Source organism: Dendropsophus ebraccatus, chromosome 3 (assembly GCF_027789765.1).
Source record: "Dendropsophus ebraccatus isolate aDenEbr1 chromosome 3, aDenEbr1.pat, whole genome shotgun sequence".
Classification (NCBI taxonomy): domain Eukaryota; kingdom Metazoa; phylum Chordata; class Amphibia; order Anura; family Hylidae; genus Dendropsophus; species Dendropsophus ebraccatus.
In genome coordinates, this window is record NC_091456.1 from 130,649,486 (window position 1) to 130,673,585 (window position 24,100).

At 42.7% G+C, this 24,100-nt stretch overlaps 1 protein-coding gene across 4 annotated transcripts in view; it reads right to left on the bottom strand.

The window, feature by feature from the left end:
• Positions 1–24,100, bottom strand: part of COMMD10 (COMM domain containing 10) — a 269,009-nt gene that overhangs the window by 115,063 nt on the left and 129,846 nt on the right. The window lies entirely within an intron of this gene.

A 24,100-nucleotide genomic window follows, 5' to 3' on the forward strand; every position in this document is an offset into this window, starting at 1 on the left:
TTGTGCATTTTATTTTTATGGGATCAGTGGAGTTTAAACAGATGCTATAATTGCCTATGGGTAAAGGATCAAATGGAGCATTTCCTTTTTCAAGAATATGTTTGAAAACAAGGACAAACCATCAAAACATCCCATTGTGCCTTAATGTGTGAATATCCTTTACTGGTGCCAGAAAGTGCCAAAGATTTGTAATTTACTTCAATTAAAAAATCTCTAATCTTCCAGAACTTATCAGCTGCTCAACTTATCAACTGTCCAGATCAGGAGCAAATGCCTACAGAAAACCTTTCCTGCTCTCCAGACTGGGAAGAATACCACTTCCTGTGGGACATACAGCAGCTGATAAGTTTTTTTTTTTTTTTTTTTTATAGAAGTCAATTACAAACTTTTAGCACTTTCTGTCACCAGTTGATTTGAAAGAAAAGAAGCAGTGAAGCTGAAGGTTTATTTTTTTGTTGTGTATTAAACTTAAAACACATTCCCTATCCACAGGATGGAGGATAAGTGTCAAATTGTGGAGGGTCTGAAACAAGGGACCATCCACAATCTCAAGAACAGCACCCGAGACTCCCATAGGTAAGTAGAACACAATCTCCACCTTGCTATATAAACATAAATTCTGAACATTTGAACTTGTGTTCAGCTTACACTACTGTCCTGTCTATACTTTCTCATGACATCATGAATACATGACCACCTGAATATTCTTGTTACAGCCTGTATGATCCAAGCTATTTGCTTTTATCGGTTGTTGTATATTTAAAAGTAATAATAAAAAAAAAGGCTTCCTATAGGTGTGCTATGACGAAGAGCATGTGCAGTAACACATAAGCTGCTGTATTGTTTTCTCAAAACTTATTTCCAGATAACCACATTACTGGAACTGGAATTAAATAGTTTTTTACCTCTCATTCTTATAAATAAGAATCCACTTTAAAAGATTTTTGTAACGTCTTAACCATTTATACATTCCCTTTAACAAAGAGGGAAATTTTTAATTACAAGCCTTAAAAAATCTTACAGTAAATATAAAGAAAACCATTTTATTTCAGAACAATTCAGCCGAAAAGGCTTGTGAATTTTCACGCTTGAGTTGCCATGATTTGGTGGTACAGCCTTTGTTATTCTCCTGCTTACATCTATTAATTAGCAGGTAGTGCCATGTTCTATGCCAGTAATAACTTAATTGCCATAATTATAAAGTGACCGAAAATACAAAGACAACAGACATGTTCCAGAAAATGCTAAATAAAAGCTTTCTTCATGACCATAATGGACAAATAGATGGAATAGAAAGCCATGTATGCCACTGACTGTAAGGCCCTTACTTACCAGCTGCCTAATGCCCTTAATATGTCTGTGCAAGGCATAAGAAAATAGGCACTCAGGCAATGAATGACCAGTCGACCCCCTGCAGGCCCAAGGCCCAGAAAGCAAATAAACAAGTAGTTATCCAGAGGGCTATAAGAGGCAGTCGGCAGCCAAGCAAGGAAGGTTGATGGAAAGTTCTCTTAAGTGTTTTTCCTTATGTTTACAGGCTGCAAACCACATGATCTGGCAAGAATAACCTATATTATTGTGACAATTATTATAAACTAGAACATATGTCTAGGGCTGGAGTAGGAGGAGGGTTAAATACGCACAATTACTGGATTTCAATGGGCCTGTAATGAGATGCTGGGGATGGCAATTAATGATCTGTTGCTTGGAGCAACCGGGAGATTTGGTACAGAATAATATATTTTAAGGGTAGTAATGATAATTTATACCAGCGAATTGAGAATAATGGATTCTCTCTGCAGCAGCAACCTTGAGTCATGCAATGGCCATGTTAATCAATAGACATAAAATATATTTAGCCGAGTGCAGATTTCTGTACATTTATCACCAGCATTTCCCAGCATCCTTAAATACAGCACCATTTACTCTTGTAAAGCAAACCAAAATGCAAAATGTAGTTAGAGCATTCCCTGTGGAACTAACAATACATTTGCAATACTGGGCTTTAACTCCTGGCACAGTAATTGCAAAATGTCGCTGTGTATCTTCTCAATATGTTTCCTGAGAACTATATTTTTAGTCCTAAATAGAGATGAGCGAACCTCGAGCATATTCAAGTCCATCCGAACCAGAGCGTTCGTCATTTGATTAGTGGTGGCTGCTGAAGTTGGATAAAGCTCTAAGGTTGTCTGGAAAACATGGATACAGCCAATGACTATATCCATGTTTTCCACATAGCCTTAGGGCTTTATCCAACTTCAGCAGCCACCGCTAATCAAATGCAGAACGATCGGGTTCGGATGGACTCGAGCATGCTCCAGGTTCACTCATCTCTAGTCCTAAACTATGCATGTGTGTGTGTGTAATAGAGGTGGGTTGCCATTCAGGAGCCGCACTACTATTACAATGAGAGGTTTCACCTCTGGTGGATCAAGGAAAGTCATGTATCAAATAGGCTGTATATGGTTTAATGTGTGTAATCTGCACATTGTTGGGATCCATCCTAATGAAGGAGAAGGAGATACCCAACAGAGTACATAAGCTATTTATGGCAGCCGTTGCAGCCTGGTAGTCATAGGCTGTATCTCTGTTTTCCAGATGGGACTTGGGCTGTCTCCACCTTCCCCACAGATCAGAAAGACAGCGGTATTCAAAGGCTGACGGTTCAGATGGCTCGCTCAACTCTAATCCTAAGCTCAAATACAACCAATGAAAGCTGTGAGCAAGGAAGCTGTATGCTACCCAGGCTTAAACTGCCCCAAGAAACCCCCTAGTGGGCCCTTAGCTAAAGTGGCACTATAACATGACGCTTTTGTTGACAGAGCGGAGAGACATTGGTTCTCCATCCTGCCAATCCCTCTTGGCTGCAGAATGTAATATGCCTGCTGACACATGAGGCCTCTCTCTTCCCCAGGAGAGGTGTGACAGACGTTTCCTGTGCGTTCTAAGGGCGGGCAGGAAGGGAAATGCTGGGTGTAGTTTTTCCCTGTACATTACAGAGGTGGGTGTCTAAAGTGGGGCACTACCTACTGGCTAACTGCCAGGGGATGCCTAAGATAGGGAACACCATTTCTTTGGGCAAGGCCTATATGGGGCATACTACCTGACTGTGTGATTGTAAAGCCATTTAAGAAGTTCTGTAATTTTGGTCTTTATTAATATTCATATGTCAAAATAATTACAAAAAAATAATCTAGGTGATACCTTCTCTTTAACCCCTAGACAACCTAGGATGTACCTGTACGCCCTGGCTTATGAAGCGTGTTCCACTTCATAGCAGGTGGGGGCCAGCTGCAGTCAGTAGCTGGGCCCTCACCGTTAATGACAGGCTGCAGCCTGTCATTAACCCCTTAAATGCTGCAATTAGGCGTTTAAGGGGCATTTAAGTGTGACAGGAGCAGCTCCTGTCACTTACTGATTAGGACCCATGCAGTGTAACTGCGGGGGTCCCGATCGCTGTGTCGAACTGCCGGAGGTCTCTTACCTTCCTCATAAAAAAAAATAATTGAAAATCTGTGTAAACCTGCATATGGTTGTGTGCGGACTGACCTACAGAATAATGGTATCATGTCACTTTTACCATATAGTGCATAATGTAGACCCAGGAACCCCCCAAAAATAATAATTTGCATTCTTTTTGCCAATTTCACCAATTTATATTTTCATAAATAATATATTGGGGGATAGGTCATACATGTTATGGTAGAATGAAATGCGCCATTACAAAGTACACCTATTCCTGAAAAATACAAGCCCCCACATGGCCCTGTAGATAGAAAAATGAAACTGCTAGAGCTCTTAGAAGGGGAACAGGAAAAAACGAAAGCGCAAAAATGATAATTGGCGCAGTCCCCTGGGTCATTTCGGGCCTGGTCCTCAAAGGGTTAAGTATCTGCAGTAAGAATTATGCAGGGTCTGTAAATAAGCTTCAAATATCTTCATCACATCTTTAGGAAAAAATGCTCAGTGGTCTTCTAGCGATCAGTATGGGGCAGGTTAAGCTTTGTGAACTGGGTTGCTGGACTCACTATTGACTTACCTGGGCAGCATGTGGTCCATTTCTCTTTCTATATGATTAGTTATCCTTTCTATTATGTTATCATCTTGCTCTATTATTGGAGATGCTCATCACTGCACAATCATTATTAATGTTGTTATAGAGAGGTGCTTAACACCAGTCTAGCTTGGCGTAATGTCATGCTTCCTTACCTCATTGTTCTTTTCTCTGTATACAGCTTTTTAACTGTAATCAATAAAGGATTGTTTTGATTTACACATATTGGTTGATGTACGTTTCTAGTTTATTGAGCTTTTTTTTTATTTTTTTTTTAGGACTGCAACTCATTCTGCTAAAGCTAACACAAAGCAGTATTTTCTGCCGTCATACCTGGTACTAAAAAGACTTTAATGAACCATTCAGTGAGAAAAGTGATATGTTAGTCAGCAGAAACGCTTTAGAAATGACTCGTTATTTACGTATATATATTTAGTTACAGTGAGTTTACTTTTCCTAGCGAATACTCTTTACAGCAAGCTTTATATAGTCACCCCAGCAAAAAATGTGTTAAACACCTGTCCATTCGAAATGCCTTATCCTTGTCACCGGCCTCTTACTAAAAGCCTCTGTGTGCTCACACAGAATCAGCCTTTCCAGCTTTCCGTGACATGTTCAACCTTCACTTTGTGTAATTTGTGCAGGCGCAGCATGCAGGTCATCACAAAGCACTCCATCACTATCTCATTCTTCCATGCTCTTGTGGCAGCCTATATTCTTCTGATAGCTGAGACAAATAAACAGACTCCACTTTGCTCTGCCTGACTGAGCTACATAGACCTGTCCTTTAAACTGATGCGCACATAATTTACATCAGTTTTACTTCGTCACGGGCGGCAAGACCGATCTCTATAGTGTGAAGTGAGAATTACTCTCAGTCTATCAAAGCTGAAAACCATCTTAGGTTCTAAGTAACCGCAGCTCAGAAATCTGCAGTTTTCTTACAAAAATCAAAAAGCGTGTAATTTTTAGTTTACGGAGGCGCCTTGCAATGGGATAAAAGACAACAGACTTCTACAGGCCTCGCAGGTTATTCATTATTAGTGAGATGACTCCTAGGATTTCATGTAAAAGTTTTATGGAATATCAATTGTGAAGGTTGCCGTGTGTGGCAGGAACATGCAGACGGGCAGTTCCCAATGCCATCAGATCTCAATATATGAACACATTTTGGCAAGGAATGACTTCAAGACAAACCACCATGTGTACAATGGGAAAAATTTTACTAAAACTTTAATGTCCTCCGTAGTTCCAACATGGAAGAGCCCAGCTTATCACGTTTTCAGTGGCTGCTACTGCAGAACTTCCCTTTTGAAGAGAGAATGCCGTCTACAACAGACATGTCAAACTTTGGCCCACGGCCTAGGAAATCCGATGATTCCTTAGAGCTGGCCCGCGGTGCCATTATTTTTGGGCCTCCTAGGAAATCCGATGATTCCCTAGAGCTGGCCCGCGGTGCTTTTATTTTTGGCCCTTTTAGTGCCGGGACACTGCTATCACTCACCTATCCCCGCGGCGGCTCTGATCTCCCTCCCTCCAGCAGCAGCAGCTCACCCGCGATGCATACTGTGTGGGTGATGCTGGGGGAGGGAGAGAAGTCAGAGCCGTTCCTAACAGCCGGCGACCACGGGAGGCGCCGGCACTGACATCCCCCGTACCCGGCTCAGCTTGCCATAGTACCCGACTCCCCTTCCCTCCCGGAGCGCACTGTGAGGATAGCTGCAGCCCGCCCTCCCCCGGGCTCAGCATCGGGGGATGGGTCCCGGGAAGGAGAGTGCGGGTGCTATGCGCCCTTGGTGTCAGGGGCGCAATCGCCGCATAGCACCCGCACTCTCCTTCCCGGGACCCATCGCCCGGGGGAGGGCGGGCTGCCGCTATCCTCACAGTGCGCTCCGGGAGGGAAGGGGAGTCGGGTACTATGGCAAGCTGAGCCGGGTCCGGGGGATGTCAGTGCCGGCGCCTCCCGTGGTCGCCGGCTGTTGGGAACGGCTCTGACTTCGCCCCACCCCCATCATCTCCTCTCTACCCCCATCATCTCCTCTCACCCCTCTCAATCTCCTCTCTGCCCCCTCCATCTCCTCTCTGCCCCCTCCATCTCCTCTCTACCCTCATCTTCTCCTCTCACCCCCATCACCTCCTCTCTACACCATCATCTCCTCTCTACCCCATCATCCCTTCCTCTCACCCCCATCATCTCCTCTATACCACATCATCTCCTCTCACCCCCATCATCTCCTCTCACCCCCATCACCTCCTTTCACCGCCATCACCTCCTCTCTACCCCATCATCTCCTCTCACCCCCATAATCTCCTCTCACCCCCATAATCTCCTCTCACCCCCTCCATCAACTCTCACCCCCCTCCATCTCCTCTCACCCCCATCACCTCCTCTCTACCCTCATCATCCCTTCCTCTCACCCCAGCATCTCCACTATACCCCATCATCTCCTCTCTACCCCCATCATCCCTTCCTCTCACCCCATCATCTCCTCTATACCCCATCATCTCCTCTCTACTGCTATCATCTCCTCTCACCCCCCTCCATCTCCTCTCTGCCCCTCCATCTCCTCTCTCCCCTTTCCATCTCCTCTCACCCCTCTCCATCTCCTCTCTGCCCCCTCCATCTCCTCTCACCCCTCTCCATCTCCTCTCTGCCCCCTCCATCTCCTCTCTACCCTCATCATCTTCTCCTCTCACCCCCATCACCTCCTCTCTACACCATCATCTCCTCTCTACCCCATCATCCCTTCCTCTCACCCCCATCATCTCCTTTATACCCCATCATCTCCTCTCTACCCCTATCATCTCCTCTCTACCCCTATCATCTCCTCTCTGCCCCCTCCATCTCCTCTCTGCCCCCTCCATCTCCTCTCTGCCCCCTCCATCTCCTCTCTGCCCCCTCCATCTCCTCTCTGCCCCCTCCATCTCCTCTCTGCCCCCTCCATCTCCTCTCTGCCCCCTCCATCTCCTCTCTGCCCCCTCCATCTCCTCTCTGCCCCCTCCATCTCCTCTCACCCCTCTCCATCTCCTCTCTGCCCCCTCCATCTCCTCTCACCCCTCTCCATCTCCTCTCACCCCCCTCCATCTCCTCTCTGCCCCCTCCATCTCCTCTCTACCCTCATCATCTTCTCCTCTCACCCCTCTCCATCTCCTCTCACCCCCCTCCATCTCCTCTCTGCCCCCTCCATCTCCTCTCTACCCTCATCATCTTCTCCTCTCACCCCCATCACCTCCTCTCTACCCCATCATCCCTTCCTCTCACCCCCATCATCTCCTTTATACCCCCATCACCTCCTTTTACCCCCATCATCTCCTCTCACCCCCATCATCTCCTCTCACCCCCTCCATCAACTCTCCATCTCCTCCTCTCACCCCCATCATCTCCTCTCACCCCCATCACCTCCTCTCACCCCCATCACCTCCTCTCACCCCCATCACCTCCTCTCTACCCTCATCATCCCTTCCTCTCACCCCATCATCTCCACTATACCCCATCATCTCCTCTCTACCCCATCATCTCCTCTCTGCCCTCATCATCTCCTCTCTGCCCTCATCATCTCCTCTCACCCCCATCATCTCCTCTCACCCTCATCACCTCCTCTCACCCCCATCACCTCCTCTCACCCCCATCACCTCCTCTCACCCCCAATCATCTCCTCTCTGCCCCCACTACCTCCTATCACCCCAATCATCTCCTCTCACCCCCCATCACCTCCTCTCACCCCATCATCTCCTCTTACCCCATCATCTCCTCTCTACCCCATCATCTCCTCTCTACCCCATCATCTCCTCTCTACCCCCATCATCGCCTCTCACCCCCCATCACCTCCTCTCTGCCCTCATCATCTCCTCTCACCCCCATCACCTCCTCTCACCCCCATCACCTCCTCTCACCCCCATCACCTCCTCTTACCCCATCATCTCCTCTCTACCCCATCATCTCCTCTCTACCCCCATCATCTCCTCTCTACCCCCATCATCTCCTCTCAGCCCCCATCACCTCCTCTCTGCCCTCATCATCTCCTCTCACCCCCATCATCTCCTCTCACCCCCATCATCTCCTCTCACCCCCATCACCTCCTCTCACCCCCATCACCTCCTCTCACCCCCAATCATCTCCTCTCTGCCCCCACTACCTCCTATCACCCCAATCATCTCCTCTCACCCCATCACCTCCTCTCACCCCATCATCTCCTCTTACCCCATCATCTCTTACCCCATCACCTCCTCTCACCCCATCATCTCCTTTCACCCCCATCACCTTCTCTCTGCCCCTCCACCTCCTCTCATCCCCATCATCTTCTCTCATCCCCATTACCCTTCACCTCCTCTTTTTTTTCTCTGCCCCTTCACCTCCTCTATCCCCCTCTCTCCCCTGTCCTCATCACCCCCTTCACTTTGTCTCCCTTCCTCTCCCCCTTTCACCTCCTCTCCCTTCCTCTGCCTCTTCACCTCCTCTATCCCCCTCTTTCCTTCTTTTCCCCCTCAGAACTTACTCTCCCCTTGATCTTTTTGTGGCTCAGAGGCTGGAGAAGAGAGGAAGACCCGCTCCATACCCGGATTAGGTGAGTATGATTTTTGTGTGTGTGTGGTGTGTTGGGGCAGGAGGGGAGGGAGTAGAATGGTGGGTATTACTATGGGGGCAGGGCAGGGGGCATTATTACTATATGGGGGGTCATAGAAAGGGATATTATTTTTAAATGAGGGATCCTAAATACGGGGACAACCCACACACCTACTCACTTTACAGCGCATGACACCAAACAGTGGAATTATTACTGTATGGGAGCCTATCGTAGTGCAAAGTGCTTGGTGATGCACTCTGACAGTGCCAGGAACGCTGCAGGCCACTCTGAAAGTTCCACATATGCTGCTTGTGCCTTTCAATGAATATCAAGGTTGGCACACGAGTTTGTCCAAGTTTAGAATTTTGGCCCACTGTCTATTTGAGTTTGACACCCCTGGTCTACAATGTCATCCAAGTCACTGCTCAGATAGATATGTCTGCATACAGAGGCACACAAATACTGGAAGACACAAGCAGCATCTCACCTGGGCTACAGTTGGTGGTATTGTAAGTAGCCGCAACACGGCCATACAGACATCGGCCAGAGCAGATGGCACATATCCCACTATATGACAATATGCACTTTTTCTACCTACCCCATCTAAACTTTGTATTGGGGTTAGAGGTCATACCGAGCACTTTATACTCCTCTGATGACGTCACAGGATAATGACAGAAACGGGTAGGGAGATCTACAGCCCTATATGTATAACAACTACTGTATTTATGTGACTCAAAATTCAACATCCATATCGCGCCTTTAAGAGCTGTTGAGAGCTTCTTGGGTTTATACCCTATGATGAGCTTTGACTCTATGTGCATACCTTCATAGTAGTGCAGTCTCTGCAACAATTCACACTTGTGATGACAAATATCCTAGCATGTTTAAAGCTTATATTTTGTATAGTTGGGTGTAGGAATCACTATTTGGTGTATTTTAATATCATAACAAAAGTTATGTTTTGGGCATATCCCACCTTTCAATTAGTAGATGTATATGACTAAATAGCCAGCTGGGGGTTTGTACTTGTCCTGTTTGTCACTGTTGGTTGGATAATACCAGAGAGCGTCCCCAACTGGTAACACCCAGTTGGCTATTTAGGTATATATAACTCGCATAAGAATAAAAGAGGAATAGCACCACACAGAGCTATAGCCAAAGTTTTTTAAGGATTATTTCATGGAGAAGTATTGACTAAAACAGACAGGTCAGAAGAGGTCATGAGTCTTCCTCAAAGTGAGCAACAGCTGAAAGGGGAGAGGACAGCACTGAGTAACAGGGTGGATGGGGATCAACATTCAGTACATGAAGGGAACATTATAAACACTATAATGTTACATGATATCTCCATTACAACCATTACCTTCCTTTTCAAACCTTCATAACTGACAATAAAAGCAGGAAAACGCTTCAAGCCAGGCACAGAAAAGCTTAGATCTAAGAAAACCTGAATGAGAAGCAAACCTACATATATACTGTACATTCCAATTATGAGAGCCCAGAAACACAACTAATCCACCGAGAGAACTCGGCAACAATCAGTCAAATGAAAGCACTGCAGTCCTGTACACAGGCATTCATAGTACCAGGGGCTAAGTAACTACCACACAGGCGCTGCACAAAAATAGCAGAACGTTAGCATCAAAAAGGTTTATCATGCCTGGGAGCATACTAAATGACATACTCTTATTGACATCAACTTCTCCCTTACATTACCAATACTGAAGCAATTTTATTGTTTTCAAGAAAAAAAACTCATTTTATTATTAGGTAAAGAAAAGACAACATTTCAGAGCTACATCCAAGGTATGTATACCTGGTCATGCTGGCAAAGCAGTATGGTGGTGTATACTGCAGTGGGCCTATTGACCTTAAACCAAACACAGTCTACTAGTGGCTATGTTTGGTCTATTTCCCAAACATATATTTTAATTTTTTGTGACTTGAACGTGTGGTCTGCTTTGGTTTTAGATTTTATGATTTCTTTTTTAAAGTTTGGTAGTAGAAAATATTGTGCTTTTATAGGGTTAGTGTCATAATACCATGCAGTGTGCTTTCCAAAGATCAGGGTGGACAGACGCAGCTCACACTGGGGGAACTGCCTGCAGTGTTCCATGCACAAGCCCTATTCCATTAATATGGATCCTGCTTGGAACTTGCCGGATGCCTCAGCAACCCAATCCCTTGGTGTGAGCTGCACCATCTTAATCTGTGGAGAGTGCACACAATGGTATTATAACGGCGACACCAACTAAAAGAATATGTTTGGGAAGTACACAAGGTCTACAACACTTAATTCTTGAATATACCTTAATTCTTTCAAGATAAAGGTATATGCCTGTAATACTCCTATCATACAGTTGTTATCACTGGGGAGAGTTATGGTTAGCCAAATATTTCTACTGCATGGTAAATATATAATTCCATGAATGAAATACATGGACAGGCTGGATTCCTTGAGCCCCTATTGCACTCACTTGCTCCTCGTTCTCTGCTCACTGCTGGTGCTATTACACACCGACAGTGAGCGGGTCAGTGTGTGTGTGTGTGTGGGGGGGGGGGATGGGGCTCCCCAGACGATCTAGAGGAGATAGCCCCAGTCTGCTGCCGTTGCTCCTATTACACGGACCGCCGGCAGCAGATAGTTGCTACCCTAGTCGTAGTCTTTCAACATGTTGAAAGACAACGATCAGCCAACATTTGTGCATGTTGGCGGATCATTGCCTTTTATTGCACAAAGTGATTATCGGCTCATAGTGGGGATCTTTCTTTTTTATTTTTATTGGTTTTTCAAAAGTAAAATGATACGTACAAGCAGGAACCCTAGCAGCATCCAATAGACAGAAAACAATAATTCCATACCATTGAACAGAAAAGAAAACTATGTGCTTTTTGTCCATAGCTTCCCTGCAGGAAATATAGCCTTTAAGTCCAATTAGTAGTCATGAGTAGGTCATATGACAACAAGGAAATAGTGGGGTACATCTTACATTCCCCCAACCCCTCCATGCTGAGGGCAAGTCCACATCTACCAAGAATCATAACCATCAACCATCTCCCACAATAAATGGCGTGGATCTTTATGACATTCATATATCCTAATGGGGCATTTAATAAAAACCTTACATCTAACTCCATCCCCAAAAGGTACATAAATACATAGTAGATCATTTTTGAATAAAGAAAAGGAAGAAATATTGGTTAAATAGTTATTACTTTTAGAACTTTCCTAATTTATAACTGGAGCATGCATTCAGAGATAGACAGCGGATGATGTATGGGTGGATTCTATTATACACAGAATGCATGTTATGGATTACACTACAAGCAGCATTAGATTTTAATCGTGATATCTTCTATTTACTGGCACGCCATTTCTTATTTTACCTGTCTTTGTATTTGTTTCTATGCATTGTTCCGAACTTTCCTACTCACAGCATCTATTAAGACCACTGATTCTTCAGTAATAACTTTCCCCCCGTCATGCTCCCTGAATGCTTAGCTATTCCGCATTTATAAATGACTTCACTACTTCTTATAGAAAGCATACTTCCAATTGTTATATCATGAAGACTATTTCTGTCTTTGCCAAGTTTAGGTTAGCATTTTCAATTTGAAGAAACACAATGAGATATGCGGTGGCTGCAGATGGATTAAACATTGAGCAGAGTCCAACAATATTCCACTTTCTCCCAGTTTGGTCATAACAATCATTCTTTCTCCCTCTAAAAATAAATGACAACAATCTATTTGCATAACACATGTGTTTATCTCTATACAAGGTAAAAATCCAACTTCACGCTGGCAAAATCCTTCTTCTCTGCAAATACTGATGAGGATGATGTTAATGCTCGACTAATCACAATACCGCACGCCCACCGGAGTCCTGGCTCTGGAGAGAGCTGGACCGGGTCCTCTGCTCTGTTCTGATTACATTTTCAACAACATAAAAACACCTCCATCAGGCAATCAGAATCACACCGGCTTGTTTTTCATTCTTTATGCTGCTTTATTTTATGCCAGGCTGAAATACAAAAGAAACTTTTACAACAGAGAATCTGGTGCTGTCTAGCAGCTAAAGAAAACCATGCTGTTTCTCAACTGTCCCCCCCGAAGGATCTCCACCTGTCCACTGAAGCAGCTGCAACTGCACATTTGTTGTTAGCATGTGTTTGCAGTAATATAGATGGAAAAAGTACAAGAATTGAGCCAAACTACTTGCCTGTCCATTAGTTACTAATTTGCTTTCATGCATTTGATGATTTTGTTTGTATGATGTTTACTACAGATGAGCATGACTCGAGCATGCTCAAGTGCGATTGCTTGACATCTGAATATCGATGGCTAATCAAGTTAGATGCAGACCTAGGGAGTCTTGGAAAACATGGATACAGCCTATGATTTCCAGGACTCTCTAGGGCTGCATCCAACTTTGTCAGCCACTGTCACTCAAATGCTGAGCGATCACACACAAGCATGCTTGAGTCTCTAATGTTTACTCTTTAAAGCGACTCTGTACCCACAATCTGACCCCCACAAACCACTTGTACCTTCAGATAGCTTTAATCCAAGATCTGTCCTGTGGTCCGTTCGGCAGGTGATGCAGATATTGTCCTAAAAAAATACTTTTACATTTGAAGCCCCGTGCCCAACGGTAGTATCTGTGCCCTAACTTTGCACCACCCCTCCATCCCCCCCTCTTCATCATTAGGAATGCCACTGGAACATTTTCTCCATGCTGAACATTGCACAGGTCCTTTACGATCCAGCCCATGTGCCGGGCTGCCACATGTGGGGAATAGAAGGCAATCTGCCTGGAGCATTCCTAATAATGAAGAGGGTAGGGAGGAGGGACAGAGAGGTTGTGCAAAGTTAGGGCACATATACTCCCGTTTGCCATGGGGCTTCAAGTATAAAAGTATTTTTTTAGGACAATAACTGCATCACCTGCCGAACGAACCGCAGGACAGATCTTGGATTAAAAGCAGCTATCTGAAAATAGAAGTGGTTTGGGGGGTCAGATTGTGGGTACAGAGTCGCTTTAAGGACATTATTTGTCATAAAGCAATGATGGGTAAGTGCATGTTTTTCTATATATGGAACATAAGAAAAGAAAATGTCAAGGGGGACAGCTAACTGGTGTGAATCCATAGGCTAACGCCAGCACTTTTATAAAAAAAAAATGTCCTTTAAGAACCATTATTGGTGTCGTATTGAATTTGAAGTGTTTGGTTGCTTAGGTAATATTAGCTTGTGACTGTAGAAAGTTGCTGATTGGATAGTGTTTGGTTAATTATTTATGGACCTGGTGTCATCAGGGTTGGTGATCCTAGCGGCATGTCAGAAATGTGTATCAGTGGGGGTCCGGGTGCTAAGACCCCCTGTGATTTCTAGAATATAGGCTCAAGCGTGCTCAGCAGTGCACTCTGCCCCTTCATCTCCGTTCTAAACTGCTATAAGTAGCAGTCTACTGAATTACAATGGAAGCCTATGGAACATCCGGCAATCCCGGATACTGAAAGCTCCATAGGCTTCTATTATAACCATGGACCGCTTGCATTAGCATGTTAGAGTAGAGATGAAGAGGCAGAGAGCATGCTGTTGAGCATGTCTTGCCTTTCTTTTTAGTGATCAGTGGGGGTCTCGGCCACCGGACCCCCACCGATAAACACTTCTGACATGTAGCTATGAAATGTCAGAAGTTGGTTTAAATTAAGGTTACTAAAGATGAGTGAGCCTTAAGCATGCTCAGGCTTGTCTAAACTCGAACACTCTGCATTTGACTACTGGTTGCTAAGACTGCTTGGAAAAAATGGATACAGTCATAGGCGGTATCCATATTTTCCAGGACTCACCTAGGGCTGCATCCAATTTCTTTAAAGAGGATGTACCATCAGGTACATCCTCTTTAATCTGACCCTGGGATAGAACGGCACCGCCACAGGGAACCTAGTGCCGGGGTCAGTTTTTTGAATGGTGGCTCGGTTGCCGTGTACGGTGCCGATGTATCCACGGGTCCCGGGCCGGAGCTGAAGCACAGGGGGCGGGCTGGCCTGCCCCCAGTGGTAGGAATCCCCCGCCCCTGTATGACGCGGCTCCATTGATTCTAATGGAGCTGCATCATATAGGGGAAAGAATTCCCTTCCACTGGGGGCGGGCCAGCCCGCCTCCTGTGCTTCAGCCCCGACCCAGGACCCGTGGATAGAACGGCGCCATACACGGGAACCAGGCCACAATTCAAAACTCTCCCTGGGTACATCCTCTTTAGGTATACTTTAAAGTGTCACTGTCTTTAAAACTTTCAAAATCTAAATCAACAGGGGATGCGCTATAAAGCAAGTTTGCAATTTACATTTATCTTTAAATTATCATGCCTTAAAAGGAATGTGTCCTAAGAAAATGACTTATTGTTTAAATAATGTTTAACTCGGAGAGTCATGGCTCAATGGATCCGTCAATCAAATGACTTCCTTCTCTGTGAGCATTGAGATGACTGGAACTTCCTGTGTTTAGTCTCATTTTTTTTTTTCAACCAGCACAAGACTAAGGGTACTATTACACGGAACGATAATCGGCCGAATCGGCCCTATCCTGTCGATTATTGTTCTGTGTAATAAACACAACAATCAGTCGATGATCGTTGTCATCGGCTGATCGTTGATATAGGTTTGAACCGCGGCCAGTGATTGGCTGAGCACCCTGTCAGTTAAGACAGGACGTCCTGAAGCTGCAGCGCGTGGGACCCGGGGAGAAGCGGACCACAAGAGGAGCCCTGGACCATGGATAGGTAATGTATGCCAGTTTAGCAAGGGCTGCAAGGGCATCAGCGCTAGCAGATCGGCATTTTTTTACAGTTAATATCGGGTCCCCACCGGCCCATGTAATACTACCTAAAAAGCTGCCTTCAGGAGACTTTCTTTTAAAGCATGAAGTTGATTTAGGTTTTGAAAGTTATGTGATATTTAATGCATCTAGACATATCTCTACTCAAAGATTAGAATAATATAGAAGATGATAAGATTTGATATTTGTTTTTTCCTGTAATTTGTTATAAAAAGAATTATAAAAGATAAAAAAAAACTAGCTTTAGTACTGTCAGTAAAACCATTCAGATATGATACCTATATAAGCTAACAAAAATAAAACAAATGATGTTAAATGCCAAACCTTGTTGTTAAATGCCAACTTAGTTCTCTTCATTAGATACGGTATATGTACCAATAGTAGTAGTATCTGTACACATCAAAAATCTGACTCTCTGTTGATCAATGTTAAAAAAAAAAAAGCATGATTTCTGATATTTTGGGGTGTGGATGGAGCGGATGGAGTATATGCAAATGAGGACTGCCTCCATCAATCCTGTTAGTTGTCAGTCACAGTATAAGTAAAGGCCATCTCAGTAAATATGGTATTTACAGAGGCGCTAGATCAGAAGTGTTGATAAGTACCGGTTGTTTCCTTTAGTATTAGTGCCGAGATGCCAATCTCATTTTTCACTCAACATGCTGAATTACATAAATGCCTTAGGTTTCTTATAGCTTTTATGCCGAGGAGTTTAATAAAGTTGCTTTCCTCAGAGGAATATCTGGGTTAGTGAAAAATGATTTCGGTAAATGGACCCATACAGGTATATTATACTGCATTTTACACTACACTAAAATAATTTATGTTGGAGAGCTGGACGTGACTAATTTTTCACATAGGTTTTTCTATCCTGATTTTACAAAAGCTGAGAAGAATGAGCAGAAGCTGTATTATCTGCACTTTTATTTTCTCAGGAGACTCACATCCTACACCCAGCAAACCAGTCATTTATTATGATATTGGTAAATAGAAAGCAAAGGCAGGTGTAGTAGAATGGAGTTTGCCAGAATTATTTGGCATAAATCATCATAAGGCTTCTCTGACTAAACATTTAGCTAAAGCGTTATGGAGCAAGTAAAAATAAACATGAAAAAGAGCAATCCAAACACTTTTAGGCCATGTTCAGACGCTGTGTAAAACAGGGCCCATGTCTGGCATGTTCCCCCAGCCGATACTGCAGTATTGGCCAGATGAACATCACTTGACTTTAAATGGAATGCGGGCACATTAGGGTGTGCCTGCACTCCAATCTGCCATAGACCACAGTGTAAAGTACAGCTGGGAGTAACGACCGCTGTTCAATGAACATAGAAAGTAGAAAATAGACCTGTCAATTTTTTTGTGTGGCCACATAAAACAATGTTCGTAGTGTATACAGGGTGTATTTGCTACGGCCGCGGTTCCATACACTGCAATGCAATTACACAGTGTGGATAAACAGCAGAGAGCAACAACAGTCTTTGTTTAACAGCAAATACAGTGTGTGAACAAAGCCTTAGGCTATGTTCCCACACAGTATTTTTGGTTATTATTTTGGTCATTGAGTGGATGGCAGCCATTTAATGGCAAATAATTTTAAAACAATGGTCATTATTTTAAAATAACGAGAAATATTTTCCATTAAAGGGGTAGTGTGGCGTTTAATATTTATTCACTAAATAACACACATTACAAAGTTATACAACTTTGTAATGTGTGTGTTATTTAAGGGAATGGCCCCTTGTTCCCCCCACCCTGGAAGTGTGGTGCGGTATAATTACGTATTCGCTGTCTACCCCGGGCGCCATCTTGGGTCGATGACATCATCTTCAGGAGGCCGGACGGACCGCTCCAGCCGTCCCTCATGCCGGCCCCTCTCTGCTGCGTCATCAGCTGCTCAGCCACGATACGTAAGTATACCGCACCCTACTTAGGGTAGGGGGAAAACAGGGAATGTGTGTTATTTTGTAAATAAATATTAAACTCTGCACTACCCCTTTAAATGGCGGCCATCCACTCAATTTTAACAGTGTGTGAACATAGCCTTTCTGTGTTTTCAATCCACTCCTTGTTTTGGTTTCAAAATACTGAGCAAAAATACTGTGTGGGAACATAGCCTAAAAAAAGGAATATTGTTAAGAAAAAAAGCTGTGATTTTGGTCCAAAACCACCTTAAAATGATTAAACCATCCTAGAAATTCATAGGAGTCACAGTGTGTGCCATGAATATCAGCTAGGTGGGGTCTCATTTATGGAGCCATCAACAATGGTTATGCATGTGTGGCTATTTCTTCAATGAAGTCTACAGGAATTCACTGAATTTGGTTATGTTCACACTGAGCAAATGTGGCGGAATTCCTGCCTCAGTGTCGGGCGGCGTCTCTATGGGAGGGCTTGTGTGCCTTCACTCTCCGCTCAAAGAATTGACATGTTGTGAGCCCTCCCACAGAGATGCTGTTTGACACTGAGGCAGGCGGGGAGTTCTGCCGCGGAATTCCAACACATTTGCTTAGTGTGAACACAAATTGGACAAAGTGCAGTTCAGATGATGTGCTCACCATCTATCACATAAAATAAATTGTTACAAAAAGTCCCAACTGTGTTCTTTCTCTTTAAAGCACCATCTTATAAAGCACCAGTGCTGTACATGATAATAGTGTAACAAAAAAATTGTTGCTAAAACTCAACAGTTTTGTAGTATGATTTACCTAGCTACAGCACCAACTATCTGCAATTTTTTTAAGCAAAAAATATCATAATCTTAATAAATGGTGAACACACAATCTGAAGTGTCCACTGTCCATTTTTTATCTTATTTGGAGAAGCAGAATGCCCTCCAGAGTCAGAGAAGTTTATTTTTCCTAACCCTGCAAATAAAGAGTAAGTGAAAAGTCACAGGACACCATTTTATTTCGGAAACAAAAGAGACATGACATATCTGAATACCCCAGCAAGTAATGATGAGGGGGTTTATCAAGAACATGGCCACCATCTTGAAAGAAGCCATACTGGATCAAGATCATTTTCTTCTAATGGGAAGGTGGCCATGTAGCATATCAAAGGAGACTAGAGTTGTCTCAGAAACTGATTGCCCCAATTATATTTGCAATATCTTTTGTGGTTTAAGGCTGGGTTCACACTACGTATATTTCAGTCAGTATTGTGGTCCTCATATTGCAACCAAAACCAGGAGTGGATTGAAAACACAGAAAGGCTCTGTTCACACAATGTTGAAATTGAGTGGATGGCCGCCATTTAATGGCAAATATTTGCTATTTTAAAACAACGGCTGTTATATTGAAGTGTTCAGCTTCAGCACCATGGACAACCCACTGACTGTCAAATAGCTGTGCACCACAGGGAATGTTCTTAAATGTTGTTGCAACTTTGTCGGTAACTTTTGGTAGCTCTGGCAGCAGTCATGTGATCTGCTGCAGGAGTTCCTTCTGCATCTAAATGCAGGGTTCCTTTTTAGAGGCAGGACAGGTATGAAAGGATTTAAATTTATTTAAATGCTCAAATTCAGTATATGTACAGCTCATTTACTATGTCGTTATGTGAAGCAAATTGACTTAAAAATTATTTACCCATGTGCCAAAATTGGTACAAATTGATTCAGTTGTTTGGCTATGTTCTGTTTTGCTTTTTCAATACCGCTTTACTAGAGTGAGGAAGTCTACAGGTATAGACACTTTTCCCGCTCACATTGTCTCTTTATTAGAGATGAGCAAATCTCGAGCAGACTCCGGTCAAATCCTGAGCTTGCAACATTTAATAACTCGTGGCTACAGCAAACGAACTACAGGTTCCAGCAGCACCAGAAAAGTGAAAAAATAAATGGGTGCTAGTCTCACCAAACCGGACCCAGGTACGTATATTAATCCAGAAGAAGCAATGTGGAGACAGCACGTCCAGAAAAACTTTGCTTTTATTCACACCAGTGCAACGTTTCGGCTCTTATTGTAGCCTTTCTCAAGCAGTGATAGCAGTATCACTGCTTGAGAAAGGCTACAATAAGAGCCGAAACGTTGCACTGGTGTGAATAAAAGCGAAGTTTTTCTGGACGTGCTGTCTCCACATTGCTTCTTCGTGGCTACAGCAGTTTTTTACAGTCCTAGGGAGTCCTGCAAAACATGGATACAGCCTTCGGATGGACCCGAGCGTGCTCGAGTTTTGCTCATCTCTACGCTTTATTTAAAATAAAGCTTTCTTTTGTACAACCTATATCTCAACCACTCCACCGATATCACATTGTCCAAGTAAACTTGAGCACTGTTCGGATCCACCAGAATAGTGAGGAGTTAGGTAACCTTTCCCTACATCATCATCTAACCTAAGCACGCATCAGAATATTTATTTTACTTTTAACTTCAGTTACCTTTGATGTACAACTTGGCACATAGGGTACTAATACTGATCTTGGTTCACATTAAGAAGGACTATGTGTTCTCAGTACATATGGATTTTCAATGATACAATCTGAAAAGCCAAAGCTATAGGAAAAAAGCTGAAATGAATTCACATGTGGGATGAATTAAAGAGTCAAGCAAGCACATTTCTTTTAATTCTTACATTAATAAAAGTAGTCATGCATGGATTAAGATGAATGCTGACCAGAATTCTTTATTCCATATAGCAGAGCTGTCAAAGTTGTGCCCATCCAGACAGAAGGAAGCAGCATGACTGCACTGTTTTATATCTTGTAAGCCATGGAACAGACTTAATTCAGAAATACACAATAGGGGGTGAGTTTTCTTTCATATCTTTCCATTTTTGGTGCCTGAAGTTACCGCAGTCCAGACTACACACTGTATGTTACTTGGAATTTTTCAGATAAAGCATGTGTGGAAGCATACAATACAAAGCCGATACGTAAGAAGGTGGCAGGTGCATCAAATGCAATTGTCTGGAAATACTTCAGTGAACATGTTCTGTGGTGTGTAACGCAATGCTCAACCCTTGGCTGATTCAGACAAAGCTGAATACATGGGGACCCTGACCGCGAGGCGCATATTCATCTTCAACTCATCGGATTTCTTTTTCATAAACTTAGACATGAAAAGTAGGGTGTTTTTTTTTTTATAATTTGGATCAATAGAAATACATCTGAACTCAACACAACTTCACAGACTATAGAAGAGGTTAATGTCTATCAATCCAATGTAGTGTGGGAACTAGATAATAGTTTCTGAATGTACGGAATGTAATGGGCTCTTTATAAGGGACCACAGTGGAGGAAAAGGTGATTGAACGGAACGGCTCAGGACGTCTAATGCAGCCTTTAGCATATGCTATTGTTAGACTAAATTTACATTTCATTTCTTGCAGCATGGTGCGAGGCAGGAATCCCATGTGTTCATGAACTGTGTGCCTCCCCACCCAGATACTAGTGATTGACAGATTTCTCTCTATTGCTCGCAGGTAGTATGCAGCTCATGAATACTACATGAGTGTTGCAAGTGATTAAGTGTAAGTTTGGTCAAATTATAACATATTCATACATAACAGAGACTCTGAAATAAGTATACTTGTCATTACTGCTTACTGCTTTCAGAGAGCATTAGGTAACAACTGACACGGAGTACTGTAGCTCCGGCTTACTATTGGAAATGTGCAAGAATTCTAGTGCAATTCCGTATAACTAAAGGGACGTGGACTAAATGCCCCAAAGTTTTGACATTATGTAAGCCAGCTAATATTTGGTTTAACATAAAACTAGACAGTCCTAAAATAAGCCATCTTTATCAGATTTAATAAATTTCACGCTAAGAATTTGACAGTTTTGGTAAATCTGGATCAGTATTATGGCCCATTTTCTGAGGCTTTGTTTTCTCTTTTTAATACCAAGTAAAATTTGGCTGCTGTAATTCTTTTAATTTTTTTGCCTACTTGTTCTACTGATCAGTCAGGGTCTGAACACTCAGACCCTGACAATAAAAACTTTTGATATGTCTTTCTTTTTAATGACAGGTATAGTAGCCTTTGAGTGTGCACAGTCATGGAGAAAAAAACAAAACAAAACAAAACAAAAAAAAAAAACATTTCAAGTCTCAGAGACATGATTCTTTTTTTTGGTGTATGTTTGGGTATTCAGTCCCCACTGGACATTTGATAAGGCTGTGAGAAGTGCTCGGTTAAGAACCTTACTCCCCAGCTCACCAGCTTTTCTGTCTCTGGCTTTTCAATGTAAGCATGTAGAGACAGTTTCCTGCATTGAGACAGAGGTCACAGCAAGCAGAAGAAAGAAGCAGTTAGCCGTGCCCTTCTCCTGGCTCTATCGAACTAAGCCCCTACCAATCTCTAGTATATGTCAAAAGTTTTTTCAATTGACAGGGACACCTTAAAGGGGTTATCCAGCACTACAAAAACATGGCCACTTTCTCCCTACTGTTGTCTCCAGTTTGGGTGGGGTTTTGGAACTCAGTTCCATTGAAGTAAATGGAGCTTAATTGCAAACCACAGCTGAACTGGAGACAACAGTAGGGGGAAAAGTGGCAATGTTTTTGTAGCGCTGGATAACTCCTTTAAAGAGGTAAAACACATACTTCAGCTGTATAAGAATATAACTCACCTTGGAGAATGATCTGTCTACAAAAGCCCTTGAGAAATCTGTGGCTTTAGTAACATAAACAGGAACATGGTATAAATAGATTTGGAATAGTCAGAGAGAATACAATTAGTCGCTCCATGATGCGCGATACCCGCCAGACTATATTAAATACTAGGTAGGCGGAAAATCAAACCAGTTTTTGCAAATAAAAAAAATAATGAGCCAAAGGTCATATCTTCTCTATGTCTGAGCAACATAACAGAATAAGCATCCCAAAGCAATCTGAGTTTATTCACATGTTGTGGTTTTTGCTGATAATTTTTAGCTGAATTTTTTACCTTTTTACTGTGTTTGCCTAAACACATTGGCTTGGCCACACTCCATATCTGGCAGTGCAGTGTCCCTATTTTGAGCTCCCACAACAATGTGACATGCCTGTCTATAAAGTGATATTTCCCTCACTGTCTAATTCCAACTTCTTCCTTGCTCTATATGACTGACATAGAACTCTTTGAAGTCATTTCCTGGTGCCTGAGAAGGAAGGCTGAGCACCGAAATGATTGAAAGGTATACGATTCTACAATAATAAAAAAAAAGGAAAGCTGCTCCTAACTCAGAAATGATAAGCAAGACGTGACATAAATGTCTTATGAGTGCAGCGTTTTCTCACTAGTAGGAGTACAAGCTGCACAGAAGGAGTTAAATATTGTGACCTGTTAATGCCAATCAGTAGTGACCTTCCCCTGTCTGTACATGTCGGAGAAGATAACGCAATATCTGGTCCCTTCTTGTTGTTAGAATGAATAATCTGCACATGCAGGATAAAAGCAGGCTTGGCGCCCGAGCTCTGATATGCACTGACCTTCTTCCTGATGTATTATGCGGAGCATGGGCGCTGCCCCAATTTGGCAGGCCGCTGTATGACAGGCGAGAAAGATCTCTCATGCAAAGCAATCAACCAAAACTCAAATAATGCCATTTGAACATGAGCTGAATATATCAGCCCTGACTAGGGTTAGATGAACTCCTTCAAACTAAGTTATAGAAATATATTATGGGTATTGTAAGAAAATCAGTCATTTACACATCTTTCAGCCCATGAGCCTTCCTTTAATTTGCATTAAAATATTCCATTATTAGACTTAGTCTTTAGTTCCTTTAGAGTTTTCACATCCCACTCTAGATAGATAGATAGATAGATAGATAGATAGACAGACAGACAGACAGACAGATAGTTTAAAAAGGAGAGTAATGCAAAACCTCATAGAAATAAGAAAAATTAAATAATACAAACAACGCAAAGAAAAAAAAAAAAAAAGAGCATACACTGGCATTCACCATCAGTGTATATGAAAAGGATTTTAAGGGGAAAAATGTAGTGCTTGTCATAGGGTATGGTAATGGTACATCCTATATTCATGGTAGCAAAATCACACTGTGTCAGAGTGGCCCTACGCTATACAGATATATCTATTTTAAAGAAAAAATGAGAACTACAGTGTGATCACCTTTACAATTCCCTCAGGAGTTGTCATCTAGCATTTCTTAACAACAAACCTGCTTAGTTGTAGAGCGGGAGATGTACCAGAGCAAAACTAGGTAGATCTGCCAGGAACTGTAATGTTGTAAAGCTGTATCTGCTCGTCAGAAAAAGATATATTATATATATATATATATATATATATATATATATATATATATACACAGTATATATATATATATATATATATATATATATATACACAGTATATATATATATATATATATATATATATATACACACAGTATACATATATATATATATATATATATATATATATATATATATATATAATTTTTTTTTTTTTTTAACACAGACAGAGAAGAGTGAACTGCACAGAAGGAGCAAAATAGGAAAACTTCCTTCAATCAACGTAAAATAGGTTTTCCTTGGAACTGTGGTTAAAAAAAAAAAAACTCTTGCCCATTAATTTTCTGCTGCTTCAGGGTCCCCAGCTAAGGGTATGTTCACACTACAGACTATGCATGGAAATTTCAAGCGAAGGTCGCTCAATCCGACATGTCAATTCTTTGGGCAGACAGTGG